Below are 15,669 nucleotides of genomic sequence, written 5' to 3'. Positions count from 1 at the left end.
GAATATCACGAAGAATATTAAATATTATATTTACAACAAAATTTCCTTCGAAACATTAATAAGAGGCAATTCTAGATGAAAAAACTTTAATTATTTTTTTATGCTAGACATTCTCAGTATTATTTGATTCAAAAAGGACAAAAAAATATATTTTTCTTCGTTCTTCTCACACAAATATATACAACAATGAGAGATAATGCGTTTCCATTTAATATCAATATTATGAATATATATATATATATATCCAATAATATACAATATGCTTAAAAATTTCGTAAAATTTTTAAACAACTTATTTAGCATAGTCTTACAACCCTCAACCATATGTAGTCCAAGCAGCACTATAAAATTAATTAAAGTACCAAACAGCATGGACTGCGATGCGTTCAAAATGTCGATGTTCATGTGTCCTGCAGTTCACACGATGACGCACAGTTTGCTGCGTTTTCATCGACCCATGAGCCGAGAGTGATCCACCGCTTAGAGTGATTAAAATTTGTTTATTCATTTATTTGTCAGATATGTTTATTGAAAGAAATTAAAAATACACCATTTTACTGGCATATATCAATTCCTTCAATAAATTTTAGTTTTATCCTAAAAGAATGTTGCGAAATGTCTTAGTTTTATATAAGCGATATATTACCATATTGTTAAATAATATAATATGTATTTTGGCTTGTTTGATAATTATCAATTTATATAAAAGTATTAACCTGAAATCAGGTACAACATTGTACTTTTTAGGCTGTTGCATTAACCAATGTATGCCATAGCTATGATGGACAATACATATTCGCAACGCGTGCATACTATGGTACATATGCACACAGATTTTATAAATCAATATTATTGTAATATATCATCAATAGTATTTATATTAATTGCTACACACATAGAACACAATGTTATATGTAGTAGCTACTACTAATGAGTATATTGGCAATAAATTAATATAACATATAATATATACAACTGAATATATTTTTATTTTACAATTATGATTTTATAAAAACAATATTTTGTTTGTAAATTGGCAATATATAAATATTTTTGTTAACGGTAGAAACATACAATAATGATCCTTCCGCAGGTTCACCTACGGAACCTGTTACGACTTTTACTTCCTCTAAATAATCAAGTTCGGTCAACTTTTGCGAAACAACCGTAACACGCAAGGCGTCACAGTGATCACGTCCGGAGACCTCACTAAATAATTCAATCGGTAGTAGCGACGGGCGGTGTGTACAAAGGGCAGGGACCGTAATCAATGCGAGTTAATGACTCACACTTACTGGGAATTCCAAGTTCATGTGAACAGTTTCAGTTCACAATCCCAAGCATGAAAGTGGTTCAAGCGGTTTACCCCGGACCTCTCGGTCTAGGAAATACACGTTGATACTTTCATTGTAGCGCGCGTGCAGCCCAGGACATCTAAGGGCATCACAGACCTGTTATTGCTCAATCTCATTATTGCTAGACGCAATTTGTCCATTTAAGAAGCTAGTGTCCTTATAATGGGACAAACCAACAGGTACGGCTCCACTTATATAAACACATTCAAACACAATAAACATTTTACTGCCACCATGAATGAAGGCTATATAAGCTTCAACACCATAATCCTGAAGATATCTATTTAATATATTTGAGTCTCGTTCGTTATCGGAATTAACCAGACAAATCACTCCACGAACTAAGAACGGCCATGCACCACCACCCATAGATTCGAGAAGAGCTATCAATCTGTCTTACACACTTATGTTCGGACCTGGTAAGTTTTCCCGTGTTGAGTCAAATTAAGCCGCAGGCTCCACTCCTGGTGGTGCCCTTCCGTCAATTCCTTTAAGTTTCAGCTTTGCAACCATACTTCCCCCGAGCCCAAAAGCTTGGTTTCCCGGGAAGCGACTGAGAGAGCCATAAAAGTAGCTACACCCAATTGCTAGCTGGCATCGTTTATGGTTAGAACTAGGGCGGTATCTGATCGCCTTCGAACCTCTAACTTTCGTTCTTGATTAATGAAAACATCTTTGGCAATGCTTTCGCTTAAGTTAGTCTTACGACGGTCCAAGAATTTCACCTCTCGCGTCGTAATACTAATTGCCCCCAAACTGCTTCTATTAATCATTACCTCTTGATCTGAAAACCAATGAAAGCAGAACAGAGGTCTTATTTCATTATCCCATGCACAGAATATTCAGGCATATTGAAGCCTGCTTTAAGCACTCTAATTTGTTCAAAGTAATTGTACCGGCCCACAATAACACTCGATGAAGAGCACTAATGCAGGTTTTTAAATAGGAGGAATATATAAAAAATACAAGTACTTAATTATATATAAGAACTCCACCGGTAATACGCTTACATACATAAAGGTATAGTAGTAACCACAATTGTAAGTTGTACTACCCGTATGAAGCACAAGTTCAACTACGAACGTTTTAACCGCAACAACTTTAATATACGCTATTGGAGCTGGAATTACCGCGGCTGCTGGCACCAGACTTGCCCTCCAATTGGTCCTTGTTAAAGGATTTAAAGTGTACTCATTCAATTACAGGGCCTCGGATATGAGTCCTGTATTGTTATTTTTCGTCACTACCCTCCCCGAGCTGGGAGTGGGTAATTTACGCGCCTGCTGCCTTCCTTAGATGTGGTAGCCGTTTCTCAGGCTCCCTCTCCGGAATCGAACCCTGATTCCCCGTTACCCGTTGCAACCATGGTAGTCCTAGATACTACCATCAAAAGTTGATAGGGCAGACATTTGAAAGATCTGTCGTCGGTACAAGACCATACGATCTGCATGTTATCTAGAGTTCAACCAATGTAACGATCTTACGATCGCTTGGTTTTAGCCTAATAAAAGCACACGTCCCATAAGGTCCGTGTTTTAATTGCATGTATTAGCTCTAGAATTACCACAGTTATCCAAGTAACTGTTAACGATCTAAGGAACCATAACTGATATAATGAGCCTTTTGCGGTTTCACTTTTAATTCGTGTGTACTTAGACATGCATGGCTTAATCTTTGAGACAAGCATATAACTACTGGCAGGATCAACCAGAATAATGTTTTCGTTTCGTGCGCATACGCTCACATATGTAAATATTTGACAACTCAATAATACTTTTGAATAAAAAAAAAAAATAAATAAATATTTTTTATCAACAGTTTATGAGAATTTGTTAAACGATTGTGGCCATTTTTATATAGCATTCACATTCGCCATTTTTCTCTATATAAATATATATATTTTATTATATACATTTTTTTTCGTTCAAAAATATCTTTTTATTTGCACTTAATATATTATCACACGTATATAGGCTTAAACCAATATTAATTGTGTTTAAACTATGTATTTTAACAACAAATTTAAAATTTATCCAATTTCGTATGCGTTTTTTGTGATATACATTAAATAAAACCAAACACATGAGTTCATGTGGAATGGAATTTATATATTTTGGCAATATTTGAATTTGCATATAAATCGCTTTGATTATATATGCTGGTACATTGTTGAAATGGCACTCATACAATATTAATCATATAGACCATTTCCAAAAATTCACGATAATAATTCGAAACAGAAATGATATATACTAAATAGTATATATCTTGTTAGTTTCACTATATTATCTTTATTAAGATCAATTTGAAAACAAATATCTCCTATTAAACACTACTTTGAGTATAATGACAACATATAATAATATTATATACAATACTGTACCAAATATTGTATACAATACCGATGGACATCAACTGTCCATCATGTATAGGTTTTCTGCCACGCTTTCCGCAAATCGGGTATTTTTGCTTTAGAGTGCCTCTTAACAATAGTTTCTTTTCGTATTTTAATAAAAAATACAATACTATCACTTCAAAATTATTCATATATATTAAGAAATATATATATATTCATATAAAATACACAGACATTGCCGGCTAAGTATATTCCCCATATCATATGAAATAAATTAATAATTTTTCATTATAAAATTTTCATATGAAATATACCATGCACGAGACTACCACTCCCTATATAGGTTTTATGCCACGCTTTCCGCAAATCGGGTATTTTTACTTGAGAGTGCCTCTTAACAATAGTTTCTTTTCGTATTTTAATAAAAAATACAATACTATCACTTCAAAATTATTCATATATACTAAGAAATATATATATATTCATATAAAACACACAGACATTGCCGGCTAAGTATATTCCCCATATCATATGAAATAAATTAATAATTTTTCATTATAAAATTTTCATATGAAATATACCATGCACGAGACTACCACTCCCTATATAGGTTTTCTGCCACGCTTTCCGCAAATCGGGTATTTTTACTTGAGAGTGCCTCTTAACAATAGTTTTCTTTTCGTATTTTAATAAAAAATACAATACTATCACTTCAAAATTATTCATATATACTAAGAAATATATATATTCATATAAAATACACAGACATTGCCGGCTAAGTATATTCCCCATATCATATGAAATAAATTAATAATTTTTCATTATAAATTTTCATATGAAATATACCATGCACGAGACTACCACTCCCTATATAGGTTTTCTGCCACGCTTTCCGCAAATCAGGTATTTTTACTTGAGAGTACCTTTTAAAAATAGTTTCTTTTCGTATTTTAATACAAAATATTATACTATCACTTCAAAATTATTCATATATATTAAGAAAAATATATATACGCATATAAAATAAACAGACATTGCCGACTTAGTATGTTCCCATATCATATGAAATTAAATTAATTATTTTTCATTACATTCATCATTCATTTACATGAAAGATATCATATCAGCTGGTATCTTTGCTTTAATTTCACATATACACGTAATATATCTATTTATATTAAATACATTTTTATATTTTCTATATTTATAATCGCATTATGATTATGCTATAATGTTATATTATATATGAGAAACATTCCCATATCCATATCCATATCCATATAAAACCTAATTCATAATCAAATCATGCTCATGTTATAATATAACATATAATATTATCACATTTTATATACCAAAGTATTTAATTCTTGCATTCATATCACATATCATTAAATTCCAATATTAGAAATACTTCCAAGTTCCACATACGATCACTCCATGCTTTTTGCATTCATATTATTTCATATATACATTCACATTTGCACATATGCATATACACTATGTTTCGTGTGTTTACATAATACAATTTTTATAAGTATCATTTCATATGTAATTAAGTATAAACAAACTTATAATATAACATTATATTCATATTCAAGCCAACGTAATTTATATAGGATAAATAATTTATCCATATTTATATAAAATATATTCTTTTTAATATATATATATATATATATTACCATTTATAGGTATATATTCATATAAATATATAAAATAATTTTCATATATAAAGAATAAATTTATATATATCGAATCATCAAGCAAAGGATAAGCTTCAGTGGATCGCAGTATGGCAGCTGCTCAACCACTTACAACACCTTGCCTGTTACAAAAGTCGTTTACAATTGATTCTAGGCTTTGTCATTGTATTAAATAATGTTTTTATATGCAACTAGCGCGGCATCAGGTGATCGATGATCCTCCCAATTTACTATGTTACAAATTACATTGGCATCACATCCATTGTCGTTTATAAAATAAATTATAAACTTTTAATGGTTTAGAAGCCATACAATGCAAATTGCCCCTTATTTATCATTGCAGTCCAGCACGGATACGACCTTAGAGGCGTTCAGGCATAATCCAACGGACGTAGCGTCATACCACTGTTCGCTCGAACAAGTATTGTGCCATTGGTCCGTACCTGCGGTTCCTCTCGTACTACGCAGGAATGCTGTCGCAACAACGTTTTGTCATTAGTAGGGTAAAACTAACCTGTCTCACGACGGTCTAAACCCAGCTCACGTTCCCTTGCATGGGTGAACAATCCAACGCTTGGTGAATTTTGCTTCACAATGATAGGAAGAGCCGACATCGAAGGATCAAAAAGCGACGTCGCTATGAACGCTTGGCCGCCACAAGCCAGTTATCCCTATGGTAACTTTTCTGACACCTCTTGTTAAAAACTCTTTAAACCAAAAGGATCGATAGGCCGAGCTTTTGCTGTCCCTGTGTGTACTGAACACCGAGATCAAGTCAGCATTTGCCCTTTTGCTCTATGTGTGGTTTCTGTCCGCACTGAGCTGGCCTTGGGACACCTCCGTTATTATTTGAGAGATGTACCGCCCCAGTCAAACTCCCTACCTGGCAATGTCCTTGAATTGGATCATACCTGAGTAATTGGAGTTATACCAAATTTTCAAATTGAAAATACATAAATGCATTTTCTCATTAAAGAATTTGTTTGCGATTATATAACAAACTCGTGATACTTTGATCAAGAAGCTTGCATCAAAACCCAATACCATAAGATATAATAAATATATCCGTATAATGGCTAGGAAATGATACACGTTCCATTTAATCAAGTAAGTAAGGAAACAATAAGAGTAGTGGTATTTCATTGTCGATACCAAACCGAAATCTAATATCTCCCACTTATGCTACACCTCTTATGTCTCCTTACACTGCCAGATTAGAGTCAAGCTCAAAAGGGTCTTCTTTCCCCGCTAATTATTCCAAGCCCGTTCCCTTGGCTGTGGTTTCGCTAGATAGTAGATAGGGACAGAATGAATCTGATCTCTCAGCTTTATTTTACGTGGCGGTTCCTCAGGGAGGGATTTCAACCACGGCGTCTAATGTTTATTTGCAGCTTAGCCTCGATTAGTGCGATATATTTACATATATCACGCCATCACGCACCACCGCTACATACGCAGGAACCTGGTACAATGCGCCAGTTAGCGCCCCTAAAAAGAAGCTATAGCTATGTACATAGCGACTCTTCTGGTACCAATTGAAAGTATCCTGGTCGGGCATACAATCCCCCTTGGTGAGGGGCGAGGTGTATCTAACACGTCTTCCGATCTATGGGTCTCGGCACCCGGTTGAGAGCGCAACTCCACGAGGAGCCTAGCGGCTCTCCCCGCGTAACGTTTGGGTATCAACCACAGCCACCACGATACTCCCACTAGGGGGCCGACCTCAATGTGCAGCCTTGGAACTGCACAACCCGTGGTACCGATCTTAAGGACTCAGCTCGATCCTCCCTTTTAGCCCCGACCGGCCTGGATAGGGAATCCACCCAGCCCGTGCGCCGCTTGCGCATTCAGCAGCTGTTGTCGCCTGGAGAACGCCAGTCCGGCGAACCTTTCGAGAGTCCGCATTCTCTCCTGAGAAGCCGTCACATCGGAGAAGGTCCAGTCGCCATCCGTGTACTGCACTCCAAGTCCATCGAGGTCTCGCAAGTCTGTATAGAGTGGACAAGCACATAGGAAGTGCTGCCAATCCTCGCGTTCTGCGCCGCATAGACATGCTGGCGTGTCGCTAAGGCTTCTTCCATGCAGAAATGCATTGAGCGATCCGTGGCCCGTCAGCAGGAACCCAGCGCGCAGCGTGAAGCCAAACCTTCGTTCGCTGTAGACGAAGCCTGCGTTCGGGATGAAGCGGTGCGTCACCCGTCCTGGGGAGTCACCATCATCCCATCTGCGTTGCCACTCGCACAACAGGTCTTCGTCTAGTCGCGCCATCTTCTGCTTCCAGCTAAGATTTGCCAAATCTTCGCCGTACAGCCAATCGCTCTCCTCCAGCGGGTAGTCACGCTTTAGTTTGAAGCTGATTGCCAGGCGTCTGGCAACCAGATCAAACGGGGGGGCTCCAGCTAGTACTTGCAGCGCCATGGTGGACACTGTTCGGCATACCGGTAGGCATCCAATCAGGACGATCCTTTGGCACGCAAGCAGATGCCTCCTGGCAACCACTTGCGTCGTCGTCACGACAGACCAAACCGAGGCACCAAATAGTGCACAGGGCACCATGAGTCCGGCATATATTGTCCGCTTTGCGCGGGGACTGAGTCCCCAGTCGACCCGCAGTACGCGCGACAATGCCCCTACGACTCCGGTCAGCTTATCACGCAAGCCCGTGATGTGCGGGAGAAAACTCAACCGCTCGCCGACCGTGATGCCTAGGTACCGATACTTGCACTTATATGGCAGGTTTGCTCCAGCAAGCCGTACCACTGGCGGCCGTCTAAGTATGCCTTTGAGCAGCATGATCGCCGTCTTGCTAGTTGAAACGGCAACGCCGACTTCAACTCCCCAAGCGCCTACGATGGACATTAACTCACCTCCTTTTTGTTCGAGCTCTGATCGGGCATTCCCTTCGATGAGGAGGAGCAAGTCGTCAGCATACGCGCTGAGCGCACCAAGGGGCTCTAAGCGCTGGAGCAACACGTCCATTAAGATGTTCCATATAAATGGACCACTTATGGACCCCTGCGGGCAACCTCTTGTCACCGGAACAGTGGCTACTCCATGCCTACTGACGATGCTCGCACTCCGGCCGGAGAAGAAACTTCGCCACAAGCTTGCTTCTCGGCATCCCAGCTCAAGGAGGCGGCGTAGTGCAGCATTCCACTCAACGTTGTCGAAGGCTCCCTTGAAATCCACGAAGACTCCGAGCACGTATTTCGACCGGCTGGCCGAAACAGTACTCACGACGTGTTTCCAAGCATCCTCCACACAACGTCCTTGGCGAAAGCCAAATTGCCATCTGCAGCCATCCGGAATGGTGTCCTTCAGACGATTCACCATGATGCCCTCAAGCACTTTGCCCAGCACTGGCAACAGACAGATACCCCGATATGAGGTAGGATCGGTCCGGTCCTTATCGGGTCCCTTCAGGAGTGGAACCACCCTGGGATGCTTCCATTCCGTTGGGAAATACCCTGTCTCCAGGCAGCGGGAATACATCGCTGTCATGTGCTGAGGGATGGCACGCCACAATGCCTTGCAAATGGCACCTGTGATGCCGTCCATGCCGGGAGAGCGTCTGCTCTTCAACCTGGCGACGCATGCATCAACCTCGAAAGCTTCGAGGGCCGGTGGAGCCTCGATCGGGATGGCAATGTGTGCATTCGTCTCCGCAACAGGAAAGAAGTTGCGAAGGAGCACACCCGCACAGTCGCGCCATGTTGCGACCAGCCTACCATCCGTTCGAAGGCATCCAATCTCCGTGCTCTTTTTGCGGCCTCGGCAAATCCTGTAGACGTGCCCCCATGGATCATCTCTGTTCTCTCCCACGAAGCGTCGCCAGTTGTCTTCCTTCGATCTCAGGATGAGCTTCTTGTACTGCGCTGAGGAGATCCTCAACGCGAGCACAAGTTCCTCTGCTGCGTCGGTCTCATGCCGACGAGCGTCCTGGAGCCTTCGCCTCAGTCTCCTGACCTCTCGGCGTTTGGAGTGTAGTTCGGCAGTCCACCAAACTACTTTTCTCGCGGCTCTCGGTGTGCTGCGTCCCAGCACTCTGTCGCACACACTGTGCACTACAGAGCGCAGTGCAGACACTTGGTTGTCCAACGGCGATTCGGCGATGTCTTCCGGTAATTCGGCAATCTCCCTTACCACTTCCTCCTCGAACAATCGCCAGCGCGCATTGGAAAGCTTCCATGACGGCACAGGAGCAATGGGCTCAACTGTGTCGTTCGGGTCAGTCGTCACCACAACATGGATCATGTTGTGATCGCTGGTGTCCCATTCCTTCACTTCCCAATCGTATGTGGCCCACATAGTCGCAGCTTGGTTGACGATTGTCACATCGATATCGCTTTGGCCTCTACGGTTATCGAATGTAAACACCCGACTGGCTTCATTGAGCACGCCGGCTCTCATCTCGGTTATCCACTCAGACAGCAGCTCACCCCGTGCATAGTTAGCTTGCCCCCGATTGTGTTCGGAGAGCTTGCTAAACCACGCTGGGGATACTGCGTTCGCGTCGAGCCCAAAGATGACAGGAGTGCGGCTGCCCAGCAGCAGCACCGCATCTAAGTACCTGAGGTACGGCGCCAAGTCGGTGTCGAATTGGCAGTACACGGAGCATAGGAAGATTGAGCCGAATCTTCCCGTAACTCTGACGCATACTCCAAAATCCGTGGTAAGGGTCTCCATTGGCATGCAGATGGCGTCCGGTTCGTCGACGATGATAGCAGCTTTTCCTCGGCGGTCCTGGAAAACTCGCATTCCAGAAGGAAGGCCGGTAATCCGCCCTGCTCCATCGACGTACGGCTCCTGGACCAGTGCGAACTGACGGCCAGAGCTGCGCATGATGGCTCCGAGTTCCATCACAGCCGCTCGGCCACGGCCACAATTAGCTTGGATGAAGCTAAACATTAATGTCTAGCTTGCACCCTCGCCAGTACCGCTCCGTAGATCGGGCACGCCGCTGACAGCATGGAATGTGCTGCAGGGTACCCCTTGAAGCGGCAGTTGCGGCAGTCCACGGGGTTGGGACACCGTGCAACGTTGTGGCCGTTCTGTCCACACCGGTGGCACACGTTCTCCTTTAGGCGACATTGCGACACCTTGTGGTCGAAGCCTGCACATCTGTGGCAGGCGTATGTTCTGACCAAGGAGCGGCAGCGGCATCTAAACCACTTGATGTATACGCATTCGCGCAACGCCTCCTGTGCCTTTGCGTCGACCTCTAGCGTCACGTTGATCGTGGCGCCGTCGGTGACCGACCAGGGTTTACTGCCCAGGTGAACCGACTTTTTGAACTCCGCGGCAGTCATGGTCTCCTCCAGGTTCTTTGTGAAGAGCTCCTCCATGAACTCTTCCGGTGTTATGGACGTGTCCACGTCGTACACCACGACCTGAGGCTTGGTCTCCGGCCTCTTCTTGACCTCCAATCCCGCTTCGGTGAATTTGCTGCTGGCCACTACCTTCCTCAGTTCGCTCACTGAAGGGGTGCGAATAATCGCTCCTCCGCTCTTCAGCTCGCGAACCTCGTGGACGCGGACTCCAAGAGTCGGCACCACGGTCTTCTTAACACGCTCCACAAGCTCCTTGCTGGTCTCCTCCGGGTTTTTGCTCTTTATTAGAGCAGACCAGGTATCCCTAGGCTTTGGGATCGGTGCAGCGACGGCGCTCGGTGCGGGCAGGCCTGGGAAGGCTGTCGCATACGCAGCGGTTGTGACGGCAGTGGTGCCCGAGTGGGCAGCAGCAGCGGGTCTCGGTGGAGGCGGCATCCTTGCCCTCTCCTCCAGGCGCACCTTTTCCCCAGCCAGGGCCATGACCAACTCGTCGTACCGGTTGGTCGCGACGAGGATTTCCATTGAGGCCTCGGGCGGCATCAGCCCCTTAAGTACAGCCTTGCTCACCGCCATCCTTATCGCAGACATTTCTGCGATGATGGCCGAGTAGCCTGCCGCGACAATGTCAGTTGCCGGGCATGTGGCAGCGGTGGTGGCAGCGGTGGTGGCAGCGGTGGCGGCAGCGGTGGCGGCAGCGGTGGCGGCAGCGGCGGCAGAAGTACTGGCAGCGGTGGTGGCAGCGGCAGCGGCAGAGGTGGATGGAGCCTGCTCAAAGGGGAGCGACGTTGGCGGCGATCTCTCGGCTGGGATCGGCCGCTCTCCAGCTAGCCCAATCCCAAGCCCGATCTTTTTGGCTCCCTGTTTGGCGGCTGAGGACTTCGGCCGACCCCGCCTGCGGGCGGGAACGCTCGACGACGAGCTCGCCCCTACACTAGCCACGCTAGTGTCGCTGGCGTCGGCCTCCGTCTCTATTTCCATAGCCCGGCGGGTTGTGGCTACCTCTATTGGCGTGACTCAACTAATCGGCACTTAGTGGAGACTCGAACCAACGTCTCAGCGGAGACACGAACCGAACGCTTCGAACTCGAGCCAAAGCTTCGAACCAAAGCTTCGAACTCGAACGTGCTGTCGAACTATTCCGACTTGTTGTCGAACTATTCGCACTTGTTTACGAACTAGGGTTCCGCACGTGGTTGTTTTTAGCGTTTATTTTGCAAATATTAATTTGCAAATATCTGCTTTGTTCTTTCACCAAATTAACACCCGATTTCACTCACGAACAGCGCGTGATCTCGCGGCAATTTTGATGTATTTTCCACTTGGAAAAATCACTTTTTACTTTATTCGAACGACGGTATAGCGGACCGCTTGAAAAACACGTCTGCTTCGAATGGCAGTCAAAAAGCAACTGAGTAGATAGGGACAGTAGGAATCTCGTTAATCCATTCATGCGCGTCACTAATTAGATGACGAGGCATTTGGCTACCTTAAGAGAGTCATAGTTACTCCCGCCGTTGACCCGCGCTTACTTGAATTTCTTCACTTTGACATTCAGAGCACTGGGCAGAAATCACATTGTGTCAACACCCGCTAGGGCCATCACAATGCTTTGTTTTAATTAGACAGTCGGATTCCCCAAGTCCGTGCCAGTTCTGAATTGATTGTTAATTGATAATCGTTATAATTAATAAGAACTAACTGGTTTAACCCAATTAGTATTCTTAAAAATTTTAGCAAGAAAGTTCCACAATTGGCTACGTAACTAAACTATCCGGGGAACAAGTAACTACCATAAATGATAGAAACTCTATTTACCCAGAACGAGCACATAAACCATGTTATTGTTTCCCAATCAAGCCCGACTATCTCAATCTTCAGAGCCAATCCTTATCCCGAAGTTACGGATCTAATTTGCCGACTTCCCTTACCTACATTATTCTATCGACTAGAGACTCTTCACCTTGGAGACCAGCTGCGGATATTGGTACGGCCTGTTGAGAAGTTTGCGTGTCCCCACCATAAATTTTCAAGGTCCGAGGAGAAAATATCGACACAACAGTATATGTCATGCTCTTCTAGCCCATCTACCATATCTCTCTGCGAAAGACTTCCATGGTAGTACGGCTATAAAACAGAAAAGAAAACTCTTCCGATATCTCTCGACGGCTTCTTTATGGTCGTTCCTGTTGCCAGGATGAGCACGAGGCCCATATTTAATAACAAACGGATACTCAACAGGTTACGGAATTGGAACCGTATTCCCTTTCGTTCAAAATTATTCAAGTATTTAAAAATCATAAAAGATTTGACAATATTACTCACTGATTTTTTACTTGAAAATTTTCGGCTTTCGCCTTGAACTTAGGACCGACTAACTCGTGATCAACCACTGTTCACACGAAACCCTTCTCCACTTCAGTCCTCCAAGGTCTCATTCGATTATTTGCTACTACCACCAAGATCTGTGCCAATGGCAGCTCCATGAAGGCTTACGCCAAACACTTCTACGCATACCATTGTACCTTCCTACTCACTAAAGTTTCAAAATTTATATCACAAGTAATATAAATCATCTACTTTAGCGGTAATGTATAGGTATACAACTTAAGCGCCATCCATTTTAAGGGCTAGTTGCTTCGGCAGGTGAGTTGTTACACACTCCTTAGCGGATTTCGACTTCCATGATCACCGTCCTGCTGTTTTAAGCAACCAACGCCTTTCATGGTTTCTGCATGAGTTGTTAATTTGGGCACCGTAACATTACGTTTGGTTCATCCCACAGCGCCAGTTCTGCTTACCAAAAGTGGCCCACTGGGCACATTATATCATAACCTTAAACTTCATATCAAGAAAGTTAAGGTTCTTACCCATTTAAAGTTTGAGAATAGGTTAAGATCGTTTCGACCCTAAGGCCTCTAATCATTCGCTTTACCAGATAAGATTATTTTATATAACATTAAAATGCACCAGCTATCCTGAGGGAAACTTCGGAAGGAACCAGCTACTAGATGGTTCGATTGGTCTTTCGCCCCTATACTCAATTCTGACAATCGATTTGCACGTCAGAACTGTTTCGGTCTTCCATCAGGGTTTCCCCTGACTTCAACCTGATCAAGTATAGTTCACCATCTTTCGGGTCACAGCATATATGCTCAAGGTACGTTCCAGTTAGAGGCATAAATAATATAAATATTATTATACATAACTATATAGAACGCCCCGGGATTGTGTTAATTATCTATAAATAGTTAAAAAACTAATCCCATTATTAGTCAAGTTAATTACGCTATTAGGTTTATCTCCCAATAACTTGCACATATGTTAGACTCCTTGGTCCGTGTTTCAAGACGGGTCCCGAAGGTATCCTGAATCTTTCGCATTGTTAATCATACAAATGCATATAATAAACACAAAAATCAATGATAATTATGCCATTATATAATTTCGAAAAATTAACGCACTGTATTAATTTTAATTTATCAACACTTTATCAAATTAATGACATTTATTCTATGTTAAAATGCAAGCATAATAATTTGAATAAACTATAAGTCATATTTTATGATAAATTTGTTATATGCTAATAGATTACAATGTCCTTATATGGAAAAAATGCACACTATTATTATAATATTGTTAAAATATTACAACTTTAATGATGAATTTTCCATAACGGATATTCAGGTTCATCGGGCTTAACCTCTAAGCAGTTTCACGTACTGTTTAACTCTCTATTCAGAGTTCTTTTCAACTTTCCCTCACGGTACTTGTTTACTATCGGTCTCATGGTTATATTTAGTTTTAGATGGAGTTTACCACCCACTTAGTGCTGCACTATCAAGCAACACGACTCTTTGGAAACATCATCTAGTAATCATTAACGTTATACGGGCCTGGCACCCTCTATGGGTAAATGGCCTCATTTAAGAAGGACTTAAATCGTTAATTTCTCATACTAGAATATTGACGCTCCATACACTGCATCTCACGTTTGCCATATAGACAAAGTGACTTAGTGCTGAACTGATTTCTTTTCGCTCGCCGCTACTAAGAAAATCCTGGTTAGTTTCTTTTCCTCCCCTAATTAATATGCTTAAATTCAGGGGGTAGTCCCATATGAGTTGAGGTTGTATATACGTATATTAAAATTTATAATGATAATTACACTATATTATTATATATAGAGCGTTCTCATAATGAAATCATTATAATATTCGTATTTTATAACGAATATCACGAAGAATATTAAATATTTATATTTACAACAAAATTTCCTTTCGAAACATTAATAAGAGGCAATTCTAGATGAAAAAACTTTAATTATTTTTTTATGCTAGACATTCCTCAGTATTATTTGATTCAAAAAGGACAAAAAAATATATATTTTTCTTCGTTCTTCTCACACAAATATATACAACAATGAGAGATAATGCGTTTCCATTTAATATCAATATTATGAATATATATATATATATATATCCAATAATATACAATATGCTTAAAAATTTCGTAAAATTTTTAAACAACTTATTTAGCATAGTCTTACAACCCTCAACCATATGTAGTCCAAGCAGCACTATAAAATTAATTAAAGTACCAAACAGCATGGACTGCGATATGCGTTCAAAATGTCGATGTTCATGTGTCCTGCAGTTCACACGATGACGCACAGTTTGCTGCGTTCTTCATCGACCCATGAGCCGAGTGATCCACCGCTTAGAGTGATTAAAATTTGTTTATTCATTTATTTGTCAGATATGTCTTTATTGAAAGAAATTAAAAATACACCATTTTACTGGCATATATCAATTCCTTCAATAAATTTTAGTTTTATCCTAAAAGAATGTTGCGAAATGTCTTAGTTTTATATAAGCGATATATTACCATATTGTTAAATAATATAATATGTATTTTGGCTTGTTTGA

General features: G+C 41.8%; 1 non-coding gene and 2 pseudogenes across 1 annotated transcript; all 3 read right to left on the bottom strand.

The window, feature by feature from the left end:
• Positions 1 to 1,076: 1,076 nt before the first annotated feature.
• On the bottom strand, positions 1,077 to 3,069 carry LOC113567077 (annotated as a pseudogene).
• Positions 3,070 to 5,462: 2,393 nt separating this feature from the next.
• On the bottom strand, positions 5,463 to 14,874 carry LOC113567079 (annotated as a pseudogene).
• Positions 14,875 to 15,289: 415 nt separating this feature from the next.
• On the bottom strand, positions 15,290 to 15,468 carry LOC113567081. Its single transcript, XR_003409341.1, has one exon. It is a non-coding gene; the product is annotated as a 5.8S ribosomal RNA (ribosomal RNA).
• Between the last annotated feature and the right edge of the window lie 201 nt (positions 15,469 to 15,669).

The sequence above is a fragment of the Drosophila persimilis genome, unplaced genomic scaffold (assembly GCF_003286085.1).
Source record: "Drosophila persimilis strain 14011-0111.01,24,50 unplaced genomic scaffold, DperRS2 tig00001636-arrow-arrow-pilon, whole genome shotgun sequence".
NCBI lineage: Eukaryota > Metazoa > Arthropoda > Insecta > Diptera > Drosophilidae > Drosophila > Drosophila persimilis.
The sequence above is the reverse complement of the archived record's forward strand: the minus strand, read 5'-3'. Positions and strand labels throughout refer to the sequence as shown.